The 22,042-nt window shown below is 42.1% G+C and overlaps 2 long non-coding RNA genes across 2 annotated transcripts; one reads left to right on the forward strand and one right to left on the reverse strand.

The window, feature by feature from the left end:
* Positions 1-15,493: 15,493 nt before the first annotated feature.
* Positions 15,494-18,453, forward strand: LOC144820022 (uncharacterized). The gene is made up of 2 exons (XR_013607675.1): positions 15,494-15,929; positions 18,189-18,453. It is a non-coding gene; the product is annotated as an uncharacterized LOC144820022 (long non-coding RNA).
* Positions 16,391-18,987, reverse strand: LOC144820023 (uncharacterized). Its single transcript, XR_013607676.1, has 3 exons — positions 18,921-18,987; positions 17,545-17,676; positions 16,391-16,835 (listed from the first exon to the last, which is right to left on the reverse strand). It is a non-coding gene; the product is annotated as an uncharacterized LOC144820023 (long non-coding RNA).
* Positions 18,988-22,042: the final 3,055 nt, after the last annotated feature.

Genomic DNA, 22,042 nt, shown 5'->3' on the forward strand with positions numbered 1-22,042 from the left:
AGCCCAATTAACTATTCCCCCCACTCTCGCGGTCCGCGGACTGCTGGGACACTACAACCCCCAGGGGGCGGTGCGGCCATGCGAGATCTGCCGCGAGAAGACCGGCGCCACCGTTTAAAAGCACCAGTGAGCCCCCGCGGTGCGGGACGTGCGCGGGCTCGCCCGGTCCAAGGGCTGGCCCGTCCTTGCCCGTCATCGGCCGGAGGAGATCGGGCTGGGCCAGGACTCTTGGTTCTGGTTTTCCATCAGGATTAACTACAAAATGCTTTCTGTATGGTAATATATACATCTTTAGCGGTCCTGTTTATTTCCAACACTGGCAATCAATCATTTGGGACTGATAAATCTGCTGGACACTGCTGGTTGTTGGAGGGGGGGGCAGGGAGATTATTAATTATTTTGTTGCCAAGCACTCGGACATTTTTAGAACCACTCCGTCTTTATTTCAATCTTCGTTGTATTTGAGGAGTAAAAGAGGGGCAAACTCCATTTAAAAATGTATCAGGGTACAAGAAAATAAGATTATGGGGAAAAGAAAACTACAAACCACACCACCTGGTCAAAAATCGAAGGTCAAGAATCCTTGCGCCTCCCTCATGAAATATTTATTTGGGGCGCTGGGAGCCTTAGATAAACAAATCTCCAACGTAGAAGCAGAACTGAGTATAGAGTTATTTGGCCACACTAGCTTGTGTACCACTAGTCTATCCCCCCAGCTCAACCCTGAAAGTGTTGTAACTCCTAGACCAGAGGTAGAAGAGGTGTTATCTAATGGGAGTATACAACGTGGGGGTGATGAGATCTTAGCTACTGACTCAGAAAGCACTCTGTTACCTCCCCATAAAAGAGCGTGTGCATCCAAGACTCTGGTCATCACAGATATACCTCCACAAATTCATAAACCACCCCTTATACATCAAAAGGTTAAAATTAAGGAGCGTCCAGCTAACACCATAGTAAAAGATTCAAGTAATAAGGGCACAATTAAAGGGCCACCCAGCGCTGATATGGGAGGTACCATAAAATCTATTGCTGACTTGACTATTTTGGGCAAAGATGCAATTAGCACTTTGCGTAAGAGACTCGATTCAATCGAGGCAAGCCTGGCCTCACTGGTAGAACATTCAAAAGTCACTAACGTGCAAAACCACGAACCATGCAGGGATAGAGGACCAGCTCTTGATTATAACTGTGCCCTACCTGACCGCACTTCTACCCGCGGTAGGCAAATGATTCAAATGGAAGGATCTAGCTGTCAGGAGGAATTGGAGCCTGACAGGTCTAAGGGACTAAAAGAACAGGAAACTAGGGAGTTATAGCGAGAGGTAGTATAAATGACCAAACTTGCATAAACAGTAAAAATTCATCTCTGACTGATAGTCGTTGGAGATTAGCCACCAGAATGTTAGATACTGGAGCTCAAAGTAATAATGTTGACAGACTGGATCTTCCAACTGCAGAAGCTCCGTATTCCCTGATTTCGGCTAATGTACCATCGCAAAACGAAGGCGACAGGGAAAATTGGGCTACATTGAGAAACAAATCCCTCCACTACTTAGGCTTAAAGACTGGTCTGACAAACGCAATGTTCAACACTTTTAAAATGGTAAGACGCGTAAACTGGGTCGGACATAGCAAAAAGATCTTTACTGGGGATTGCATAGTTTTATCACTAGGCTCCCCGGCTTTAGTAGAAGAAATACTGATCCGGGGAGGCTCCAGCACACTTATGCATCATTAAATCCACAGATGCAGAATGAGATAAATCAGCAGCAACAGCCACAGCGACAGGTAGTGAATCAGCAAAGTCAGATACCACAACTGCCACTTCCAAACTGTGTAAATGTGCAGAGATACAGTGCAGAAACAGGATTCAGCGGAGGTGAACAGGTAAACAGATCACCAAGAGTGAATGTGTCAAATGTTTCTCAACAATTTTGGTTGAAAGAAGATGGAGGGAGTGAATCAGAGGATTACTTCTGACGGTGCCTGAGAGAGGAGGAAGAGTGTGTACTTGGAGCCACTCTTGAGGTAGATCAATCTGGTCCATTTGTAAATGGTAAAGTGAATGACGTAGAAATTACTTTCCAAGTGGATACAGGTGCTACCCGTTCTACTGTTAGATCAGTGGAAATAGAAAACCTGCCTCTCTCTGGTGAAAAGATCCAAGTAGTAGGTGTAGCAAATCAGCAAATAAAAACAGATTTAACTGAGCCAGTTGAAGTCGAAATAGGTAAATTTAAGGACATGCATAGATTTGTAGTCTGTGACAGCAGTCCTGTGAATCTATTAGGAAGGGATATACTCTGTAAGATGAATTGTAAAATCTATTGCTCACCGGATGGTATAGAGCTTCAAACTCCAGAGGAAGATGGGCTTTAACAAATTAACAATGTTAATGGTTGAGGCTGAAGAGAGTAAATTATTTCCTGTGTTTGATAAGAATAATTTACCTGAAGAATTAAAAGAGACAGTGAATGTAAAAAATTGGGATTTCACTGGAGATGAAATGGGTTTGATGAAAAATGTAGACCCAGTAAAAATAACAGTAAAACAAGGAGCAGATTATCCAAACATTCCTCAGTATAAAATGAAAGCATAAGTGATTGAAGGTGTCACACCTGTAATAGACAAATTCATAAAACAAGGTGTTTTAAAAGAAATTGAGAGCAATCCATGTAATTCACCGATTATGGGAATTATAAAGCCAAACGGAACTTTCAGAATTGTTCAAGACCTGAGAAAAGTTAATACAATCGTTGTTCCATGTTGTCCAGTTGTACCAAACCCAGCAGTAATTTTATATCAGATTCCGCATGATGCAGATTGGTATACAGTTATTGATTTATGTAATGCATTCTTTACTGTTCCATTGCATCCAGAAAGCCAACAAATTTTTGCGTTCCGGTTAAAAGAGCGTATTCTAGCATGGTGTAGAATTCCTCAAGGGTACACTGAAAGTCCATCTATTTTTAATCAATTGCTAAAGAAATCATTGGAGAATCTAGATTTACCTGGAAAATCTACGTTAGTGCAGTACATAGATGATCTTCTTGTAGCTTTGAAAACAAGAGATAATTGTGTAACAGATACCATTACTCTTTTGAATCATCTGGCAGATGAGGGACATAAAGTGTCTCCTGCAAAATTACAGTTTTGCAAACAAGAACTAAAATATCTTGGTCACAGAATTGCAAAAGGAGTCAGACAAGTGACAACAGAAAAAATAAAAAGGATTCAAGCAATGCAACCTCCAAAAAGACAGAGACAGGTTAGAATGTTTCTAGGAATGGTAGGTTATTGTCGTCAATGGATTAGTGGATTGTCAGTAATTGCAAAGCCACTGCAGAGACTGACAAAAGCAGACATAAAAGACCCGATTAGCCTAACAGAAACTGAATTAAAAGCTTTTGAACAGTTAAAGAAAAGTCTGTGTGAAGCTCCAGCATTGGGAATGCCTGAATATGAAAAAGAGTTTGAGCTGTATTGCAGTGAAAGAGAAGGATGTGCACTATCAGTTCTGATTCAAAGACATGGAAGACTGAGAAAGCCAATAGCATATTTCTCAGCTGTTCTTGACCCTGTTGCAAAAGCATTACCAGGTTGCTTGAAAGCAGTAGCTGCAACAAGTGTAAGTTTGGAACAAAGTGAAGGAATAATAATGAGATTTCCTGTAAAAGTTTATGTACCACACTCAGTTGAAATTCTCCTCACTAGAAGCAAAACACAGCATTTGACAAACAACAGACTAACAAAATATGAAAAAAGTTATCCTTGGTTCAGATAACGTTTCTATTGCAAGATGTGTGAATTTAAATCCTTCCACATTATTGCCTGATGGTACTGAAACAGAAGTCAGAGATGAGGTTGATCATGAATGTCTGGATGTATTAGAATATTGCACAAAACCAAGGCAGGGCATTAAAGATGTCCCATTAGCTGAATCAGATTATGTTTTGTTTGTTGATGGTTCATGCTTCAGAACAGATGATGGTGTTTTGAGTGCAGCGTATTCAGTTTGCACAGTTGCAGATGTAATTGAAGCTTCCTGTCTCAAAGGGATTCGTTCAGCTCAAGTAGCGGAATTGATTGCTTTGATTCGTGCATGTGAAAGGGGAAAAGATTTAAAAATTACCATAGTGACTGATAGTCAATATGGTTATGGTGTAGTCCATTACTATGGCCAGCTTTGGTCTCAAAGAGGTTATTTAACTTCTGCGGGATCACCAATCAGAAATGCACAGTTGATCAAAAGATTAACAGACGGAATTCAGCTTCCAGAAAAAATTGCAGTGGTTAAGTGTACAGCACACACAAGAGGAGAGGATTACATAACAAAAGGAAATGCTTATGCTGATACAATAGCAACATTTTGTGCAAAAGAAAATGTGTCCATTAATCGGGAAAATGAAAATGAACATGTTTTGAACTCACTTATGCTAACATCTGTAGTTGGGACTTGGCAGGGAGTAAAACAGTTGCAAGATGAGGCAAATGTTGAAGAGAAAGACACATGGTTAAAAGCAGGATGCAGGCAGAGAGAAGAAGATGAGATGTGGGTTTACAAAGATGACAGACCAGTAATGCAGATAGTATGATTTCTGACATGGCACACCTGTATCATGGTCCAGGACATATTGCAAGAGGTTCAATGATTAGATTATTTAGACAGACATGGTACAATCCAAAATTCAGAATAATTGCAGAATCTTTTTGTCAGAGGTGTTTAATCTGCCAACAGATCAATCCAAACAGAAAAACTGTTGTGAGCATGGGCCCCAAATATCTTCAGAAGCGCTTGGCTTTTTATGTGCCTCGTAGGACGTTACGTTCTGCGACTTTATCCAAAGCCTTGATTCCCCCCATCTGCCGGGCTAGAATCGGAGGACGCTCTTTTTGTTTTCTAGCGTCTCAAAGTTGGAATGACTTGCCTGTCTTGCTCAGGAAAGCTGAGGATCTGCTCTCTTTTAGGAAAGGACTAAAAACCTGGCTTTTTACACAGTAACTGTTCTCCTGCTTTTTTTATTTTCGCAGTGTTATGTTTCTTTTACATTGAGGGCTCTTTGTCAAAGCGCCGGGACACTCCTAGGAGTAGCCGTGCGCTATACAAGAGCATTTTTAACATAACATAACATAACATAACCATAGGACGGGAGGGTGGTCCATTTACCAGAATACAGCTTGATTTTATTGATGTGCCACCTCATAACAAACTCAGATATGTCTTGGTGATAATCTGTCTGTTTTCGAGATGGGTAGAAGCATTCCCAACTCGTCGCAATGATTCAGTTACTGTGGCAAAATTGCTTTTGAGAGAAATCATACCAAGGTATGGATTACCAGTGACGGTCGAGACTGATCGTGGTACACATTTTGAAAACAGATTGCTAAAATTGATTTGTGAAGCACTGGATATAAAGCAAACATTACATTGTGCTTACGGACCAGAAGCATTAGGTGTTGTTGAGCAAGTAAATGGTACAATAAAAAACAGAATAGCAAAAATGTGTTTAGCGACAGGAATGAAGTGGACTGATGCACTTCCACTTGTTTTGATGTCTTTGAGAAGCACTTCAGATAGAAAAACAGGTTTGAGCCCTCATGAGATCCTTATGGGTAGGGTTATGAGGCAAGCATTTGTTCCAGTTGATAAAATGTTGGGCATTAATGATAGTGTCATTATAGATTACTGCAAAAATCTATCTGATGTGGTAACTTCTGTGTTCCATCAGGTGGGAACTGAAGCAATTACAAAAGAGAAAGAACAAGCTCATGATCTGTTACCAGGAGACTTGGTGAGGACAAAAGTACATCGAAGAAGAAACTGCTTCGTACCAAGGTGGCAGAAGCCAAGACAGGTGATATTTATCACAACAAATGCAGTAAAGTGTAGGGTATTGAAGAGATGGATTCATGCTAGCCATACCATACGTGTGCCAGCAGCTGAGAATCCAGACGAAGGTGATACAACAGCTGATTCAGATTCAGAAGAAGAACCTGAAAGAAATCCAGATCCTGAAGATCGACAAGAAAGTTGACATCTGGAAAATTCAAATGCGAATGAGGCATTGAATGAAGAAAATGAAGAAATTGTAATACAAGACTCTGAAAATAATGAAGATCTGCTAGATCAAGAAGCAGACAAAGAATCTGAACAAAGAGTGATCCAAGATCAGGAGAGTATTAAAATGCAGATTGGAAGCTCTGGAAGAAGGAATGAAAATTCTGAAACTGGTGAATTGGAAGTAATTGAAGAAGAAGAAGAAGAAGAAGAAGAAGAAGAAGAAGAAGAAGAAGAAGAAGAAGAAGAAATTCCAAGTACCAGCTATAAGGATGATGTTCCTAACAGAGTGAAACTGCCGAGTAAAGAAGTACCTGGATCTAAAGCTGATAACACAGAAAGTGAAACGGATGAAAGTGGAGATGAATCAAAAGTGAAAACGAGCTTGGAGAGTTGAGTATAATCTAGCTGAACCAAAAAGGAAATTATCGTGAAAAGGAGATAATTGGCCAGATGAAAATGAAGGCCTAAAATTTAAGTTAGTAAATAGAGCAAAAGATCAGGTTAATGAGATCTCAAGTCAAAAGGAAGAAGACTCAAATAAGAAAAGACGAGCAGGAAAGAAAATTGAAGCAATAAACAGCAGAGCAAAAAGAGTAATAAAGCCAAATCAGAAGTACAAATCACCTGAGTGGACCTATATAATAATTCCACCAGTAATAGAAGTAAATAGTAGTCAAGTAAATTTAGATGATGCCAGTGATAATGATGATGATTGATTTTATTGAATAGGTGACACAAGGTTGAAGAAATTATGTTAGGTGACACAAGGTCGAAGAAACTGTGTTAGCTGATAAAAACACATTGATGTATGACATAAGGTCGAAGAAAAGCTGTTAGAAAATAAAGTTATCTGTTTGAAAAGAAAAAAAAAAGAGGGGAGTATATTTAGTAATTTAAAATTTTTGATTTTTATTCAAAGACTCTTGTCTGAAGGTAAAGATGCCTTCTATTAATAATAATTCGAGATGCTCAATTTTCAGAAGATGTTGCAAATTGTCTTCTATATGTGTAATTTTGATAATTTTAGTTTGGTTAATTCTAGCTGTCAATTTTCCTTTTGGAATAGATAAAGAGATATATAAAACTAACATGACTAGTAAAGTTGTGGTTAATCATGAGAAAGTCGAAAAGACTGATAAAATCATTGTACATAAAACAGAGATTCATCAAGATAGATCTGTTGGTGATTTTTCTAGTAATACCTTTTCAAGACTTTTATCTGAATATGTTAAGGTGATGGATGTAAAAGATTGCTAAATTTGTGTGAAATTATCTACTTCTGTGTCTGAAGGAGTAACGTATAACATGCTTCCTCTTACTTATGGCATAACTTGTAGTGTAATAGCTAGTTTGTTTTATCAAACAGATCGTTTTGAATATTACTATTCTGATTATGATGAGATTTTTGCAAATTTGAAAGTTGTAAATAGCTTGAATAAATTGAAACATGCTAAACAGATGAGGGAATTTTTCTTAGTGACTAGTGAACTCACTTATGAGTATGCTTTTAGAAATAATCTAACATGTAAATTGAGAACAGAAGAGAAAACATTCTTAAATATGTTGGAAGAGAGAAGAGCAATTTACAAGCGAAATGAAATGCTGAAGCAAACTAAGTCTAAATTTTGGCAAATTGAAGATGAAAAGCTTAATGGCAGAAATGAGAATGTTGCAATTCATATAGATAAACCTGTTGGTGGAAAATTCTGTATAAGAAGAGATAATACTTTGCTTGATAATTATTTTGTAGGTGCAAGTCAATGTGAAGACACTTATGGAATTTTAGGGGGATGGGGATTTAAAGGAGGCAAAGATCCAATTTTTCCTGGATATTATTTTGTTTGTGGTAATAAAGCTTATTACAATCTTCCAGACCACTGGTATGGAACTTGCTATGTAGGTTTAGTGTTTCCCCAAAAATTCCATGTAGATAGAAATGTAAATGGTTCATTTGAAATTAGCAATCATCTGAGTAGATTTAGAAGGGAGATTTTTTCAGAAATAATGGGAGATATATTTGGTGCATTAATCCCTATGGTAGGAATAACCCTGAATGCAAACAAAATCAGAAAAATGTCTACAATTGTTGATAGGTTGTCAACAGATACTGCTAGTGGATTTCAATTAGTGAACACAGAACTTATTGGTATGAGAACCATGGTGATGCAGAATCGTCTTGCCTTAGATATTCTGCTAGCTAAGGAGGGAGGATTTTGCGGAATTTTGCATGTTCAACATTGCTGTACATATATACCTGACAAAAGTCAGAATATAGTAATGTATATTAAGAATATAACTGAATTACATAGTGAGATTGAACCTTTAGAAGATGAAAGTTTTTCAGAACGTTTAAGTAAAAGATTTGCAGCAATCAAACACTGGTTTCTGGATATTGGTATTTCAATCATAGGTAAAATAGTTTTTCCTTTAATAGTTATAGCTATAGTGATACTTTTGTTAAAAATTTGTTGCATGATACACATGAGAAGAAACCATCTTAAAGGAAAGAAAAGAATTCATCAACTGAGAAAAGAAAAAGAAAAGGAAATAGAATTAGAAGAGTTCCGAAGAACACAATATGAAAATTGCAGAAAAACAGATGAAACTAAAGTTTAGAAGTACTAACATCAAGAAAGTCCGAAACATGTTCAAGGGTTGAAAATTCATAAATTTTGGGTATTGTTTGGTGATTTTGAAATCACCAGATGAGGGAGTTGATGAAGCAAGGTGAAGAGCAAAATTTTGTACAAACTTGCGAAGTTAATCTCCCATAATTGTAATAAAACTAATAAGTTTGTGGTGAAAATTACTAATCAACTTAGTTTTAAAAGTGCATGCATCAGTACACGCGGGATAAACTTATGTGCTTTATGTTGCAATAGCAAAGAAAAATAATAAATTAACCTTGTCTATTGCCTTTGTCAGTATTAAATGTGGCTGTTTAACTAATGGCATGTGCTTAGTTTGTGTGCTTATGTTATGTCTTTTCTGTGACAAAAGCTCATGGAGATTCGTGCAGTTCCTAAAGGAGTGGTAAATATTAACCCTGGGCGAAGAACTACGCTCCGTTCGCGGAGCTTGCGGAGTTTCGGCAGCTCCGCGTTCCGCGGAGAACGCGTAGCTGTCGATAACTCCGCGATCCGGTGCGTAGCGTAGTTCTCGCGCGCTGAATAACATTATCGCGTGCGCGGCAATGGCTTACCTTCGTTCTGCGTTCGTTTTTTCCTGGTCGCTTGTGCCACCATGTTTGGAAACACTCTCGCACAGTCCCGTGCGACTGTGCGAACGCGATAACGTCATTTTGATGCGAGATAGCGTCATAAGGATGCGCGAGGATGCTTTTTGGTAAGATCGAGTTGCCGAACACGCAGAAACTGCATTCTTGCACAGAATAACTCGCGAGCATGTTAAAACCATAATAAATTACCATTTTGGTTAGGAAAAAAAAGCAAAAAACCTTAAAGTTGTACCTTTGGCTTTATTTTTAGGGGGGAAGGACCCCTCTTTTTGTTTCTACTCTTGTTTTGCAGAGTAAGGAGGAAGGGCTCTTGAGTTTACAACTTCCTGTTCCTGTCCACCAGGCTCCTCCCAGTGCTTTGTCCATGTGGTGCTCACTTTCCTTTGGATTTTGAGCTGGAAGAATCACTTTCTGTCTGTGTTGGCTGCATTACTGATTTACCTTGGATTTAATGAGGACTTTTTGAATTGGAATTCTCTTTTTCAAGTAAGTTTGTGTAATGTATGAGTGATGTAGACTTGTGCTTGTTTGATTTGATTTTTTTTTTAACAACAGTATTCAATCCTGGAATGAAATTATTGATGGAGGCCTGTACTTTCATGAGGTCCCAAATTGTAATTTTTTTCTAACATTGCATTTTGTGGAATTTAAAATGTTTCTAATTTTTAAGCCAATATGTGACCCTAGTACCCCATGTAGTTAGTGTGTAGGCATGCATGAGTTCATTGTATTAACTTTCTGTGGTTGGCCTGGCCATGTGTTGGCGGCCATTTAATGTTTCCAGCCACTTTGCTCTTGCCATAGGCCTCCAACCTTGTGGCCTACTCTGGCAGTAGGCCATAGGTACTACTCATAGGGTCATGAAAGTTAATCAACTGTTTTTGTGGTGTACCCTTAATGTGAAAAACATGGATGGCTTGGATTGATATAGAAAATCTTATTTTTATGTGTGGGGTATTTCTGGTTTTGGGTGTGTTTAAACTTTAAATACTCTGTCAATTTCTGCCATTAGGTAACCCTAGGAATACAGCTTGGGTAGTTTTGGTAACTTCGCACCATGTGAGCACGTGAACTTACATTTTTTGTCTTGTTCGCGCACTCAATGTACTTGCTCGGGAACGCGAACACGACTTTTTATTCCGTTCGCGCTGCCGAACATGCCGATTTAGCATTCTCGCGGACAATATGTCCCGAGTTGCATAAAAGTTTCTCAAAAATGTTGCAGGTCTTTCTTGTCCACCTAAAAATTCCTCATTTATGTTATGTTCTCATTTTGGTAGTACTTTTCTCTTTTTGGAGCATGGACCACTTCCATTTTCTCTCCTCTGTTATTTTTTTTTTTTTTTTGGGGTGGGGTGACCAATTTGGGCGGTGGTGTGGTGTGTCCATTTTCTGAAGCAAAGCATTGTCCCTTTGCCATAGGCATTATTGTCTGTCTTCTCTTTCTTGTCATGTTGTTGTTGGTGGCCAGGCCATGTGGTGGCGGCCATTTTGTGTATGCTTCCTTTGTGATTTATTTTGCCATGTTGTTGTTGGTGGCCAGGCCATGTGGTGGAGGCCATTTTGTAAAGTTGTCCATGTTGTTGTTGGTGGCCAGGCCCTATGGTGGTGATCTTTTTGTGTATGCTTCCTTTGTGATTTATTTTGCCATGTTGTTGTTGGTGGCCAGGCCATGTGGTGGAGGCCATTTTGTATATACATCCTTTGTGATTTTGCCATGTTGTTGTTGGTGGCCAGGCCATGTGGTGGCGGCCATTTTGTGTATGCTTCCTTTGTGATATATTTTGCCATGTTGTTGTTGGTGGCCAGGCCATGTGGTGGAGGCCATTTTGTATATACATCCTTTGTGATTTTGCCATGTTGTTGTTGGTGGCCAGGCCATGTGGTGGCGGCCATTTTGTGTATGCTTCCTTTGTGATATATTTTGCCATGTTGTTGTTGGTGGCCAGGCCATGTGGTGGAGGCCATTTTGTGTATACATCCTTTGTGATTTTGCCATGTTGTTGTTGGTGGCCAGGCCCTATGTCGGCGGCCATTTTGTGTGTCCTTCCTTTGTGCTTTTGCCATAGGCATAGGCCTCCAACCTTGTGGCCTACTCTGGCAGTAGGCCATAGGTACTACTCATAGGGTCATGAAAGTTAATCAACTGTTTTTGTGGTGTACCCTTAATGTGAAAATCATGGATGGCTTGGATTGATATAGAAAATCTTATTTTTATGTGTGGGGTATTTCTGGTTTTGGGTGTGTTTAAACTTTAAATACTCTGTCAATTTCTGCCATTAGGTAACCCTAGGAATACAGCTTGGGTAGTTTTGGTAACTTCGCACCATGTGAGCACGTGAACTTACATTTTTTGTCGTGTTCGCGCACTCAATGTACTTGCTCGGGAACGCGAACACGACTTTTTATTCCGTTCGCGCTGCCGAACATGCCGATTTAGCATTCTCGCGGACAATATGTCCCGAGTTGCATAAAAGTTCCTCAAAAATGTTGCAGGTCTTTCTTGTGCACCCAAAAAAACAGAATTTGTCATTTGGTTGTTGTTTTGGGAGCCTGGGCAGGGGTTTCTTTGTATGTGTTTTTGCGGTGTTATGTTTACAACCTCTGTCTTAGCCATGGGCTATTTATTCCTTGCACATTAACCTGTCATGTGCAGCAGGCATCCTCGTTTTTCTGTCCATATTGGTATCTATAGGCCTGCTTCACTTTATCGGTTCTTTCTGGACTTCATGTGGCCTTTGAGCTGTGGTGCTGCTGGACTGGTATTATTAGTCTTCTGTTTTGTCTTTTATACATTGACCTGTGTGTCTTTCAATTGTTCATGTTGCCTTACTGCTTGTTTGACTGATGTTGTTCTGCCTTCTTTACTTGTAGGTGCACAAAAAAGACTGAGGAGGTGCTGGTTGTTTTTTCATCCATCGCTCGTTCTACCGCCAGACGGACTTCCTTCAGTTGTACGCCATGTGTGGTGTGTGACTCATCTGACCAGACATCTCTGCAATTTGTGCTGCTGTGAGCTGACTGACATCAGAAGAAGATGGGCCCTAAGAAAGCTACCAGGTCCTCCACCACAAAGAAAGTTGCTGCGAAGAAGGAACAGCAGAAGGAAGTGTCACTTAAGTCTGGTATGGACCCCAAAACCTTTTTTGGCACCCCAAAAGGTACGCCTGCAGCAGCGGGGTCTGGGGTGCAAGCTGGGACCAGCACATCTGCATTAGTGGGGGCAAGCCAGCATCCCAGGGCCAAGCACATGATGAGGGTCGAAGAGGTAGCCAGCCTTCTGCTTGCGAGCAGTGATACTGAGCCAGAACTAAACTTATCGCTGTCTCAAAGTAGTACACAATCCACGCAAGATGGAAGTGCTCAACAACCACCGCCAGCAGTAGATGTTCAACAACCACAACCACCGCCCGCAATAGGAGTTGTTCACCCACAACCACAACCACTTCCCGCAACAGTTGTTGAACAACCACAACCACCGCCCGCAACAGTTGTTGTTGAAAAACCCCAGCCCGCAATAGTACTTCCTCAAGAACAACAACCACCATCTCCGCACCAAATAGTAGTAGTTGTTCCTCCCGAAGTCGGGGCAGTTCAGGAAGTAGAGCCTCCTTCCGAGCAAGAAGAAGAGGAAGCCACTTCTGTAGGTGATCTATTTCCTTCGAATTCACCAAGGGAAAGGAGGGTTAGTGCATCGAGTTCTTCGCAAAGCATCCCTTCCGATGACCTTGATACGGATTGGCAGCCACAACTATCTGCGCATTCAAAGGAGAGACATCCCAAGAAGACCATGCTAGGAAAAAGGAAGTTTCCAGGCAGGCTTGAACTTATGGAGGTCGATGTAGGTGAGCAGGATACTGCTGGTGATAAAGACGGGTCTGACACTGTCATCATCACAAGCGTTATTCCTGGTGCAGAGGATGTAGAGACAAACATTTTCACCCTATCCAGAAATGCTGCAATGACTGATGAGCAGGTACCACGCATAACTCCTACACACTCAACACCCACAGTAACACCAGCTCCAATTTTTTCAACAGCGAAGGCCCGGCAGCATCCGACATCCAGCAGAAGCGCCACTTCAACAGAAGGAGGTAGTGGCAGTACTAGGACTGAGCTGTCCCATAGTGAAATTCCACAATCCTCCAGTCCATCCGGCATTGGCAGTGGGTCCTCCTCTTCCTATGGCAGGAGACAAAAGTTTACCTCCCCAGTGTGGGACTTCTTTACGGTTCACCCAGTTCAGGAGAACATTGCTGTATACACCATTTGTCATGCCAATGTTAGTCGTGGTAAGCTTGGTACAAACTATGGGACTGGAGGCCAAACGACCCATTTGAAAAAAACACACGTGATCAGGTGGGAGAACCACCTTGCAAGCTTAAAAAATGTTAGCACTCGTGTTGGTGGGGATACAGTGGTACAAGGTCCACTCATGGTTGATCAGGAGGTAGAAGAAGAGGGAGACGATGACCTTCTATCTAGGAGTGGTACACAATCGACCCCTGTCGCCAGCACTGGAGTGGTAAAGACCACATCCTCCGCATCTGCAACTTCTCAGTGGCACCAGAGTCAGCTGGAAACACCCAGGAGTGCAAAGTCTGCGATGCAAGGTGGTCCGTCTAGCACAACTCAAAGACATGCAAAGCAGCTTACCATTCCTAGCATGTTAAGGCAGGAGGGAAAGTACGAGCGGAACCACCCAGTAGCACGTTTATACAATGCCAAACTTGCGAAAATGTTAGCACTGGACCTTCTCCCATTTTCATTTGTTGAGGCTGTTGGATTTCTGGAATTAGTGGCAACCCTCTGCCCAAAATGGAACGTTCCCAGTCGCTACTATTTTGCCCGAGTGGCTGTTCCAGCACTACACCACGATGTGCTGGAATTGATTGGGAAAGCCTTACAACAGAGTGTTGTCCATTGTATCCACCTGACAACAGACATGTGGAGCAGTTGCGATGCTACAGATTTCATGTGCATCACCGCACACTGGATCTCTTTTGCAGGTGTTAAAGACAAGTTAACTTCAGGCCTCCGTGACGTTGCTGGAATTTTTAATGATACGCGCAGACATGCAACTATAGCCATGTTTGGTATGGACAAAAGTCATACTGCTGAAAACATTTTGTCTGACTTTAATGACAAGGTCTTTGAATGGCTGAAACCAAGAGGCCTTAAGATTGGTTTTGTTTCCACCGACAATGGCAGTAATGTAGTGAAGGCAATGAGAGAAGGACATTATTTCAGGGTACCCTGTTTGGCACACTGCATAAACTTAGTCGTGCAAGACTTTCTGAAAAATGAAGCCAAAGTCAGCAACATAATGGCCATCTGCAGAAGAATATGCACGCACTTTAACCATTCTTTCAAAGGACGGAAGCTGCTACGGGTCATTCAGCAAGAGCATAGGTTGCCAGTCAAAGCACTGATACAGGAGGTCCCAACACGTTGGAACTCAACTTATTTCATGCTTGAGCGTCTCTTTGAGCAGTACATCCCACTGAATGCTTATGTCATGTCAAGAAGATTAGGGGATCCTACTGTTAATCTTAAAGCCCTGACCATTGAGATGTGGCAGTGGGACCTCATTAAATGCATCACAGAGATGCTACAACCCTTTGAGGTCTTCACACGTGCAGTTAGCAGGGAGGACTGTACTATGGGCCAAGCCATCCCATTGTTGTACATGCTTGAGCAACAGGTGAAGGAGGTCTGTGAAACATACGAAGGTGACGAACAAAAAGTTGATGCATATACCTTAGCCAAGGGCCTAGTCAACCGCTTGTGTGAAAATGTAAGGCTCAACAATATTGTGTCAGGTGAACATTACATAACTGCAACAATCTTGGATCCACGGTACAAATTATTTGTCAGCAGTAACGAAGTAATTCCATTTTCAGATGAGGATGTTGACAAGTACAAAACTTCCATAGCTGCGGAAGCTAATGAGTTAGAAACTGAACGGCTGTTACTTAAAGGCCTGCCACTGCCAGCCCAGGCCAGTCCAAGTACTCCTGACGCAAGTTCTTCACAGCGTGAGAGCAGTGCGTCTGCTTTCCAGCAGGCACCAACAGTACCAAAAGCAGCACCTACACGATCTGATTCAGCAGACCCAACCAAAAGCATAACTGCTTTTTTTATACAGAAAGGGATGGGTAAGTCCGTTGCTGTTGCAAAGGGTAAAGAGGACCAGCAAAGCCGAGCACCAATGAACATTGAGCGGATGGTTCAGGCCTATCTGGATGACACAACAGAGGTGTTCATGGAGCAAAGCCCATTGGTCTATTGGTATGAAAGAAGGAGACAGTGGCCAGTGCTGAGCAGGCTGGCGATAAAGTATCTGGCTTGTCCTGTAGCCAGTGTCTCCTCTGAGCGGGTTTTCAGTGCTGCTGGTGCCATTGTCACATCGAAAAGGACTAGTCTCTCCCCCAAAAGCGTGGAGCGGCTGACAATGATAAAAATGAATCAACGCTTCATACCACCAGACTATCAAGTACGTGAATCACCGCCGGATGAAGAAAGCGAGTGTGAAGAAGACGTCCTCACTACTGGGTTACATGACCTACTTCTGTCTGAACGCACAGAGTTTGAGGACGAGCTCCTCTTCCCTGACAACTAGGACAGGTATGTTAAAGGAATGATGCAATGCATTGCATAGGATTGTTTAGCCGACTCTGAGCAAATGTGCATGGAATTAAAGTATACTAGTAGTAACTTCAGACTCACGTGATGGGCAATTTTCCCATGTTATTTAATAATATAAATTATTTATGCACTTGTGACCCTACTACTACAGGTGCAGTCAGTACTTAATTTATCGTTCGTAGTGCATGTTCATGTTGCACAACGTACATTATTTGGTGAAACAGTCCCCCCTCCACCCCCCCAACAAACACAAATGAACTTCAAATGTTTTCTTGGGAAAATAATATCTTTGTTTTATTTTTATATTTTAATAATGATAATAGAAAAATAAAATATATAACAAATGTAACCCCCTGACCCAGAGCTGTCCCTACCCTCCCCTAACCCCAACCAAATTTCAACCCAAATGTACACCCCAACTCCCACATCCCACCCACCAACAAAAGGATTAAAAAAGGGGCAAAAAACAGGGTCCATTTCAAAGCCGGCGGGCTTTCAGGTGTTTGTCCACCAGTATCTTGACACGCTCCTCTAGACCGTCCTCCTGCTTCTTCCGCTCCTCCTCCAACTTCGCTACCCGGCGGAGAATCTTTGCTTTGAAATCACGGCACCTACACTTGCATGCATGTTGTTGTTGTTGTTGTTGTGGGGGGGCCGCCGAAGATGTAACAATGCGGCGGCGGGCGGCTGCCTGACCACGGCGACGTAGTCCTGCAGGCTTGGGGCCCGGGGCATTGGAAGAGGCAGCAGCTGCTGCCGCCGCCTCCTCCTCCTCCTCCTCGGCCTGATCCACCAGCCGGCGGTAGGCCTCTACAATTGCCTGCAGTTTCCGCTGCCGGGCCCGGACTGCCAACTCCTTCCTGGTTGGTTTTTGGGAAGGAGTAACTATAAAGAAAGAAACAGAATTGTTAATCCAAACTCCCCGCAAATCAAGAACACAACATTGATTCAACACATAGTGGGCGGCACAGTAGCACTAGCAAGCAAGCTGAGTACCAGAAATTGTGTTGCGTCTATCTTGAACATTCTACAGCCTCTATTAATTTTTCGGACTTTTTGTCACGGCTTTATGCCTGCCCTATTAGCATGGGTGTACAACAACGGTCACACACATTAGAACGAACACCTGTCTTTTACATATCTCCTTTTGTTCCGGGAAGGCGGGAACACTCTCAAAGTAACATTAATTAACAGGGGGCAGCTAGTAGCACATGTCTAGTAAAGACTATAATACTTTATACCGCGCAACAAACCTTATTTGGTTTGTGTTTCACCAGCAACGACCCATGCACCCAGTCGTCCCCTCCTTCCCTTGCCTTTGGGTTTGCCCAAAACACCGCAGCTGCTGAGACTATCCACTAACCACCGGTATTGGGTGTGTCTCCCAACCACGCTGGCAGCTGTGTTTTCCCCTTTACATGCTTTAACAACAACCCATGCATCCGACTGCTATCAGGCACTTGCATTACTGTAGTGGTAATGCTTAGCATGCTAATGACAAGTAAAGGTAACATCATATATTTTCCAGTAGAGTACAGTGAGAAAGTTTTCCCCTCCCACCAAGTAATGCAGATCACTATTGAATGTAACTTACCATCGCCCGCCGCTGTTGGCTCCCCCCCCACTGCTGCTGGTGTAGGTGCCTCTGTTCCTCCTGTCCCCGCCGGGAGCGCTGAAGCAGCGCCGCTGTCCCCGTCGGCACTGGTCGATGGTAAGGGTTCTGCACCTATAAAAATAAGTACGCCTTTTTAGATGGATGCACAGCCCCCTTTGTACTTGTTCACCAAGAATGGAGTTCTTCAAAACAGTTAAGTCCAACGTACGTAATCAGTATGAGTCCAAATTGCATAGTACAGCAGAGTCACTACACATATTATTAGCATTCATTGTTATGGTATGGTACCCAAGCTCATCTCATCTGTCCTGCTACTCTAGTCCTTGGAAATTGGAAGTGAACTATGTAACCTTTGTACATCAATGTATCCAGTTTTGCGCATGTGTTAACTCGCAGCTTGTTGCGCAGTACGAGAAGACGCTCTGGGGCAACACATCATTGTTCAATGCATACACCTGAAGAGGTGGGAAAGTAAAAGGGCCCGTATTTAAGTTTTCTATGTGGATTGTGGGATAGAGTTTGCTTACAGGTTACAACTTCTTTTTAGCATGGCTGCATAAAACTGGCATAAATGTATTTAATACTGTCTAACGTGCACCACTTTTGTCATTATTTTTCGGCAGGTGAGAAGATTGCCTTCTACGAAGCGGACATTTCCATAGCTTACAAAAAAAGAGGAATATCTGACCAGTATACGTTGGTGAGAGGTCTCCGATAGTTGCCACATTTCCCTATTGTGCACTAGTAGCTGTACAAATGTTGATTACTTTATTATGCCTGTTTTAACTCTGGATTTTTTCTGGTGGGCCCTTCAACGTATTGGACGGAAGCACTTAAAAACATTGATGTTACTTACTTACTTCTAACAAAATAAAGCTTTTGAATGACCACTTTGACTCTGAAGTTTATTTTCAGTGTCTGTTGTCTTAGAGACTCACACGAGTGAGTGAGCAAAAGGGGGTTTCTTAGGTAACGGTTTGTGTCCTAAAAGCATTCGGCATCTTGGTATTGGGGTTCAGGAGTGTGATTTGAACAATAGACCAATGACTCAGGCCATATAGGCTGACGTTCAGTGAATTGTGCGTTCCTCAGAGTTCTGTGACTGAGGTGTAAGTAAGGTCCAACCTGCCTATCAGTACCAACAACATCCAATTTTCGTGTGCATAGTTACATAGTTGTGTAATATGTATATAACTCCATAGGAGATAGAAGAATACCCACAAGACTAGTAGTGGTATACTAACGTTTACAAAAATACTAGACAAACATCATTCTGGATGCCTACTTGGTTGCTGTCAATTGACAAAGCACTGCAGACACATTACAGAGGAAAAAACAAGCACTGTTGGACTTACTGGGGACAGCAGCAGGATCCTCAGTAGAGGAGCTCTGTGTAACTGGTGGTTCACCCGCCGACTCGGTCCCTGTATTCTGCTTGCCCCTGGGTTCTGTGGTTCATGTAAAAATTAAAATAATAAACATAGATAAATACATTGAGTGATGTGAAACATAGACATAATTGCAAATCACACTGCTACAGTGGAACAGAGCCGGAGGCAACAAATCCATGCCAGGGGCCGCAACGCAAATATGTATCCATCCTTAGAGTATTATTAAATTAAGGATATCTATTGGTGCGGTGGCCCCTGAAGTTTGGTGCCCCTGTGCAGTTGCACAGCTTGCACATGCCCCCTAGAGCCGGCCCTGGCTGAGGTAAGAAGAACAAAGTAACGTTAGCATTCTTTGCAAGAAAAGGATTCCATTCATGCAGAAGAGAAGGCCGTGAAAAAAATGCTACAATATGCAAACAACGTACAATTATCCATCCACCGCTATTTCACTGACGGACAAAGGAAGGACAAGACTCTATTAATAGCATTAACTAACTTCAGTTCTCAGCAATAAAGAAAATCTCACATCAATAAACAGCAACAGCTAGCGCCAAGTTGAAACAACACGCAAGAGCCAGTGAAGAAGAAGAACACTGTCATACAATGACAGTAGATATACCGGAATACATCGCAAATGTAACTAGGGGCAACAGTCATCGCGTTACTTATTCAGCCAATATTTACAAAGATACAATAACAATATTTATACAACTATATATATATATATGTATATATATATATATATATATATAATCTATATGTATATAAATATATATATATATATATATATATATATATATATATATATATATATATATATATATATATATATATATATATATATATATATATACACACTTTATTTTTGGGGTAGCCACTCACCAAGACCCACAACCTCCACACCAAGCAGGTCCAACAGGTCCTGCTCCCGGTCCAAAATGTCGGCCCAGCGGTGGGACAGCTGATGGTGGGTACGCCGGATACCGGAGCAGCGGAAGACTGCACGGCGCACCTTCGCCCACCGCCGGAGACGCTCTTCAATGTGCTGGTATCCGGAGCCGGGCCTGCCGCCTGCTGCCAAAGTCAAGGGGAGGTGACGTTGGATAAAAAAGACCAGGGCGGCCAACTCCTCCTCCCCAAAAAGTTGGCGGGGCGTCACTCCTGCCGGGCGCATTCTGCCGCAAGGCAGCCTGGTTTTTTTAGGCACAGCCGCCTTGCCCTTTGAGCCGCCGATTCTGCTGGCACCCTTCACCATGGTTCTGGGTGGAGGGGAGAAGGAAAGTTGAAGACAAAAAGGTTAGGGGAAGAAAGAAGAAAGATAAAAGAAGGAAGTAATATAAAACAAGAGAAAAGTTGCAAAAAAAGTGGTAAAAGTAAAAATAAAATGAGAAATATAAACCTAGGCACAGACAGAAATAGGTAAGAAGTAAAGAAAGTTAGAAAAACTGAGGGAAAAGACCAGGATGGAAGAGATAGGAGTGAGATGCTGAAGTAGGCCCAAAACCATAGCCAGAGTGTGAAATCGAAGATGGCTCTGCCCGTCGCGACCGCCGCGGTAAGTTCGCGCGATATTTGACGCGATCACGCACTTTGGCAGTGCGAACGAGAAGATGAGTTCCCGAACATGTCTAACACAACGCGAACACGTTACTTGTGACCCGGAACCGGAAATAAGGGAACGCAAGCGGGCGGGACAAACCTCATTGAGTAACTTAGCGCGCTAGCTATTGCGAGCATGCAGGCAGCGCCCCGAACACGCGCACCGCGCTCCCGAAGACGAAAAACGGCGCGCGAACGGGTCTAGCAAGCTACTACGCATGTCCGCGGAGCTACACGTAGCTCGCAGAGTGCAAGTGCGTCTTCGCGTAGCTTCGCGGAGTGCGGCTACGCGAACTACGCCCAGGGTTAGTAAATATAATGCTGTTTGTATGTGCTTTGCTAGGTAACATAATTAACGGGTTTAATTAGTATTGGGGGTGGGTAACAGAATGGGTTTCAATTCTTTAATTAATTGATATCTTGTGTTTGTTTAATAATAGTTTCCAAAAGAGAGGCCTAAAGATGGTTTTGAAAATGGCTGACAGAGATGCAGACGTGAAACCTTGTCCAGAGTGGAGCCTTGCGTATGCGTAGCTGTGGAGTTTTTTTTTTACCACACAGTCATCATTAATTGAAAGAACAGTTCTTTGCTTGAATAAAATATGCTCACGGAGAGAAGGCTCAAGGACAGGAAGAAAGTGTCTGCCAAGATTAGGAAGTAATGTTCTGAACTCGAGGGAAAAGTATCATTCCTGAGGAAGGGGAGAAACGTGGAAATGAATAGACAATAGGGCTTATGTGAAGCCTGGACTTGGTCAAAATTCAGAGGTGACCTAACTATGGACTGACACGGGTCAGCCAATAAGAAGCCTGGATTTCATTCAAAGAATGTAAAATTTAGAAATGTGATGCAGTGCGCACAACGAAATTAGTTTTATTTATTTTTATGTTTACTTACCTGTTAAGGTCCGGATTCCATACATTACTACCCCCCCACCCTGTCCCTCCCCCTCCCCACGTCACCGCCCAGCCGGTACTCCCACTACCGGCCACGGCTGAGGACATAATAAAGCAGGCAAACTACTTGCTAATTATCTAAAGATCAAATCTCAGAAGTCCAAAATAGCAAAGATAGCAGATGAAAGTGGAACTCCTCATTTTAAAAACACTGAAATCCTAAAATGTTTCTCTGACTTTTACACAAACCTCTATACAACAGATTACTCCTCCACGGATGAGGAATTAGAATTCTACTTCCATTTGCTTTCACCCAAACTACAACAGATACAGGGTCTCTCCTTTTTAGATGAGCCCATTTTAATTCCTGAGCTAAAATTTACACTTAATTATTTACCAAAAGATAATGCACCTGGTCGAGATGGCTTTTTGGTGGAATTCTGCTCTTGTTTCTCACATTGCATTTACTTACTTTATGCATGTATTTTTTCTCACAAAAGGAAGCTCAGAGTACCTTCTTGGAGGCTATTATTTGTTTAATCCCCCCAAAAAATAAAGATCCGTCCTCGGGTGCCAATTGTAGACCCATT

Source organism: Lissotriton helveticus, chromosome 2_1 (assembly GCF_964261635.1).
Source record: "Lissotriton helveticus chromosome 2_1, aLisHel1.1, whole genome shotgun sequence".
NCBI lineage: Eukaryota > Metazoa > Chordata > Amphibia > Caudata > Salamandridae > Lissotriton > Lissotriton helveticus.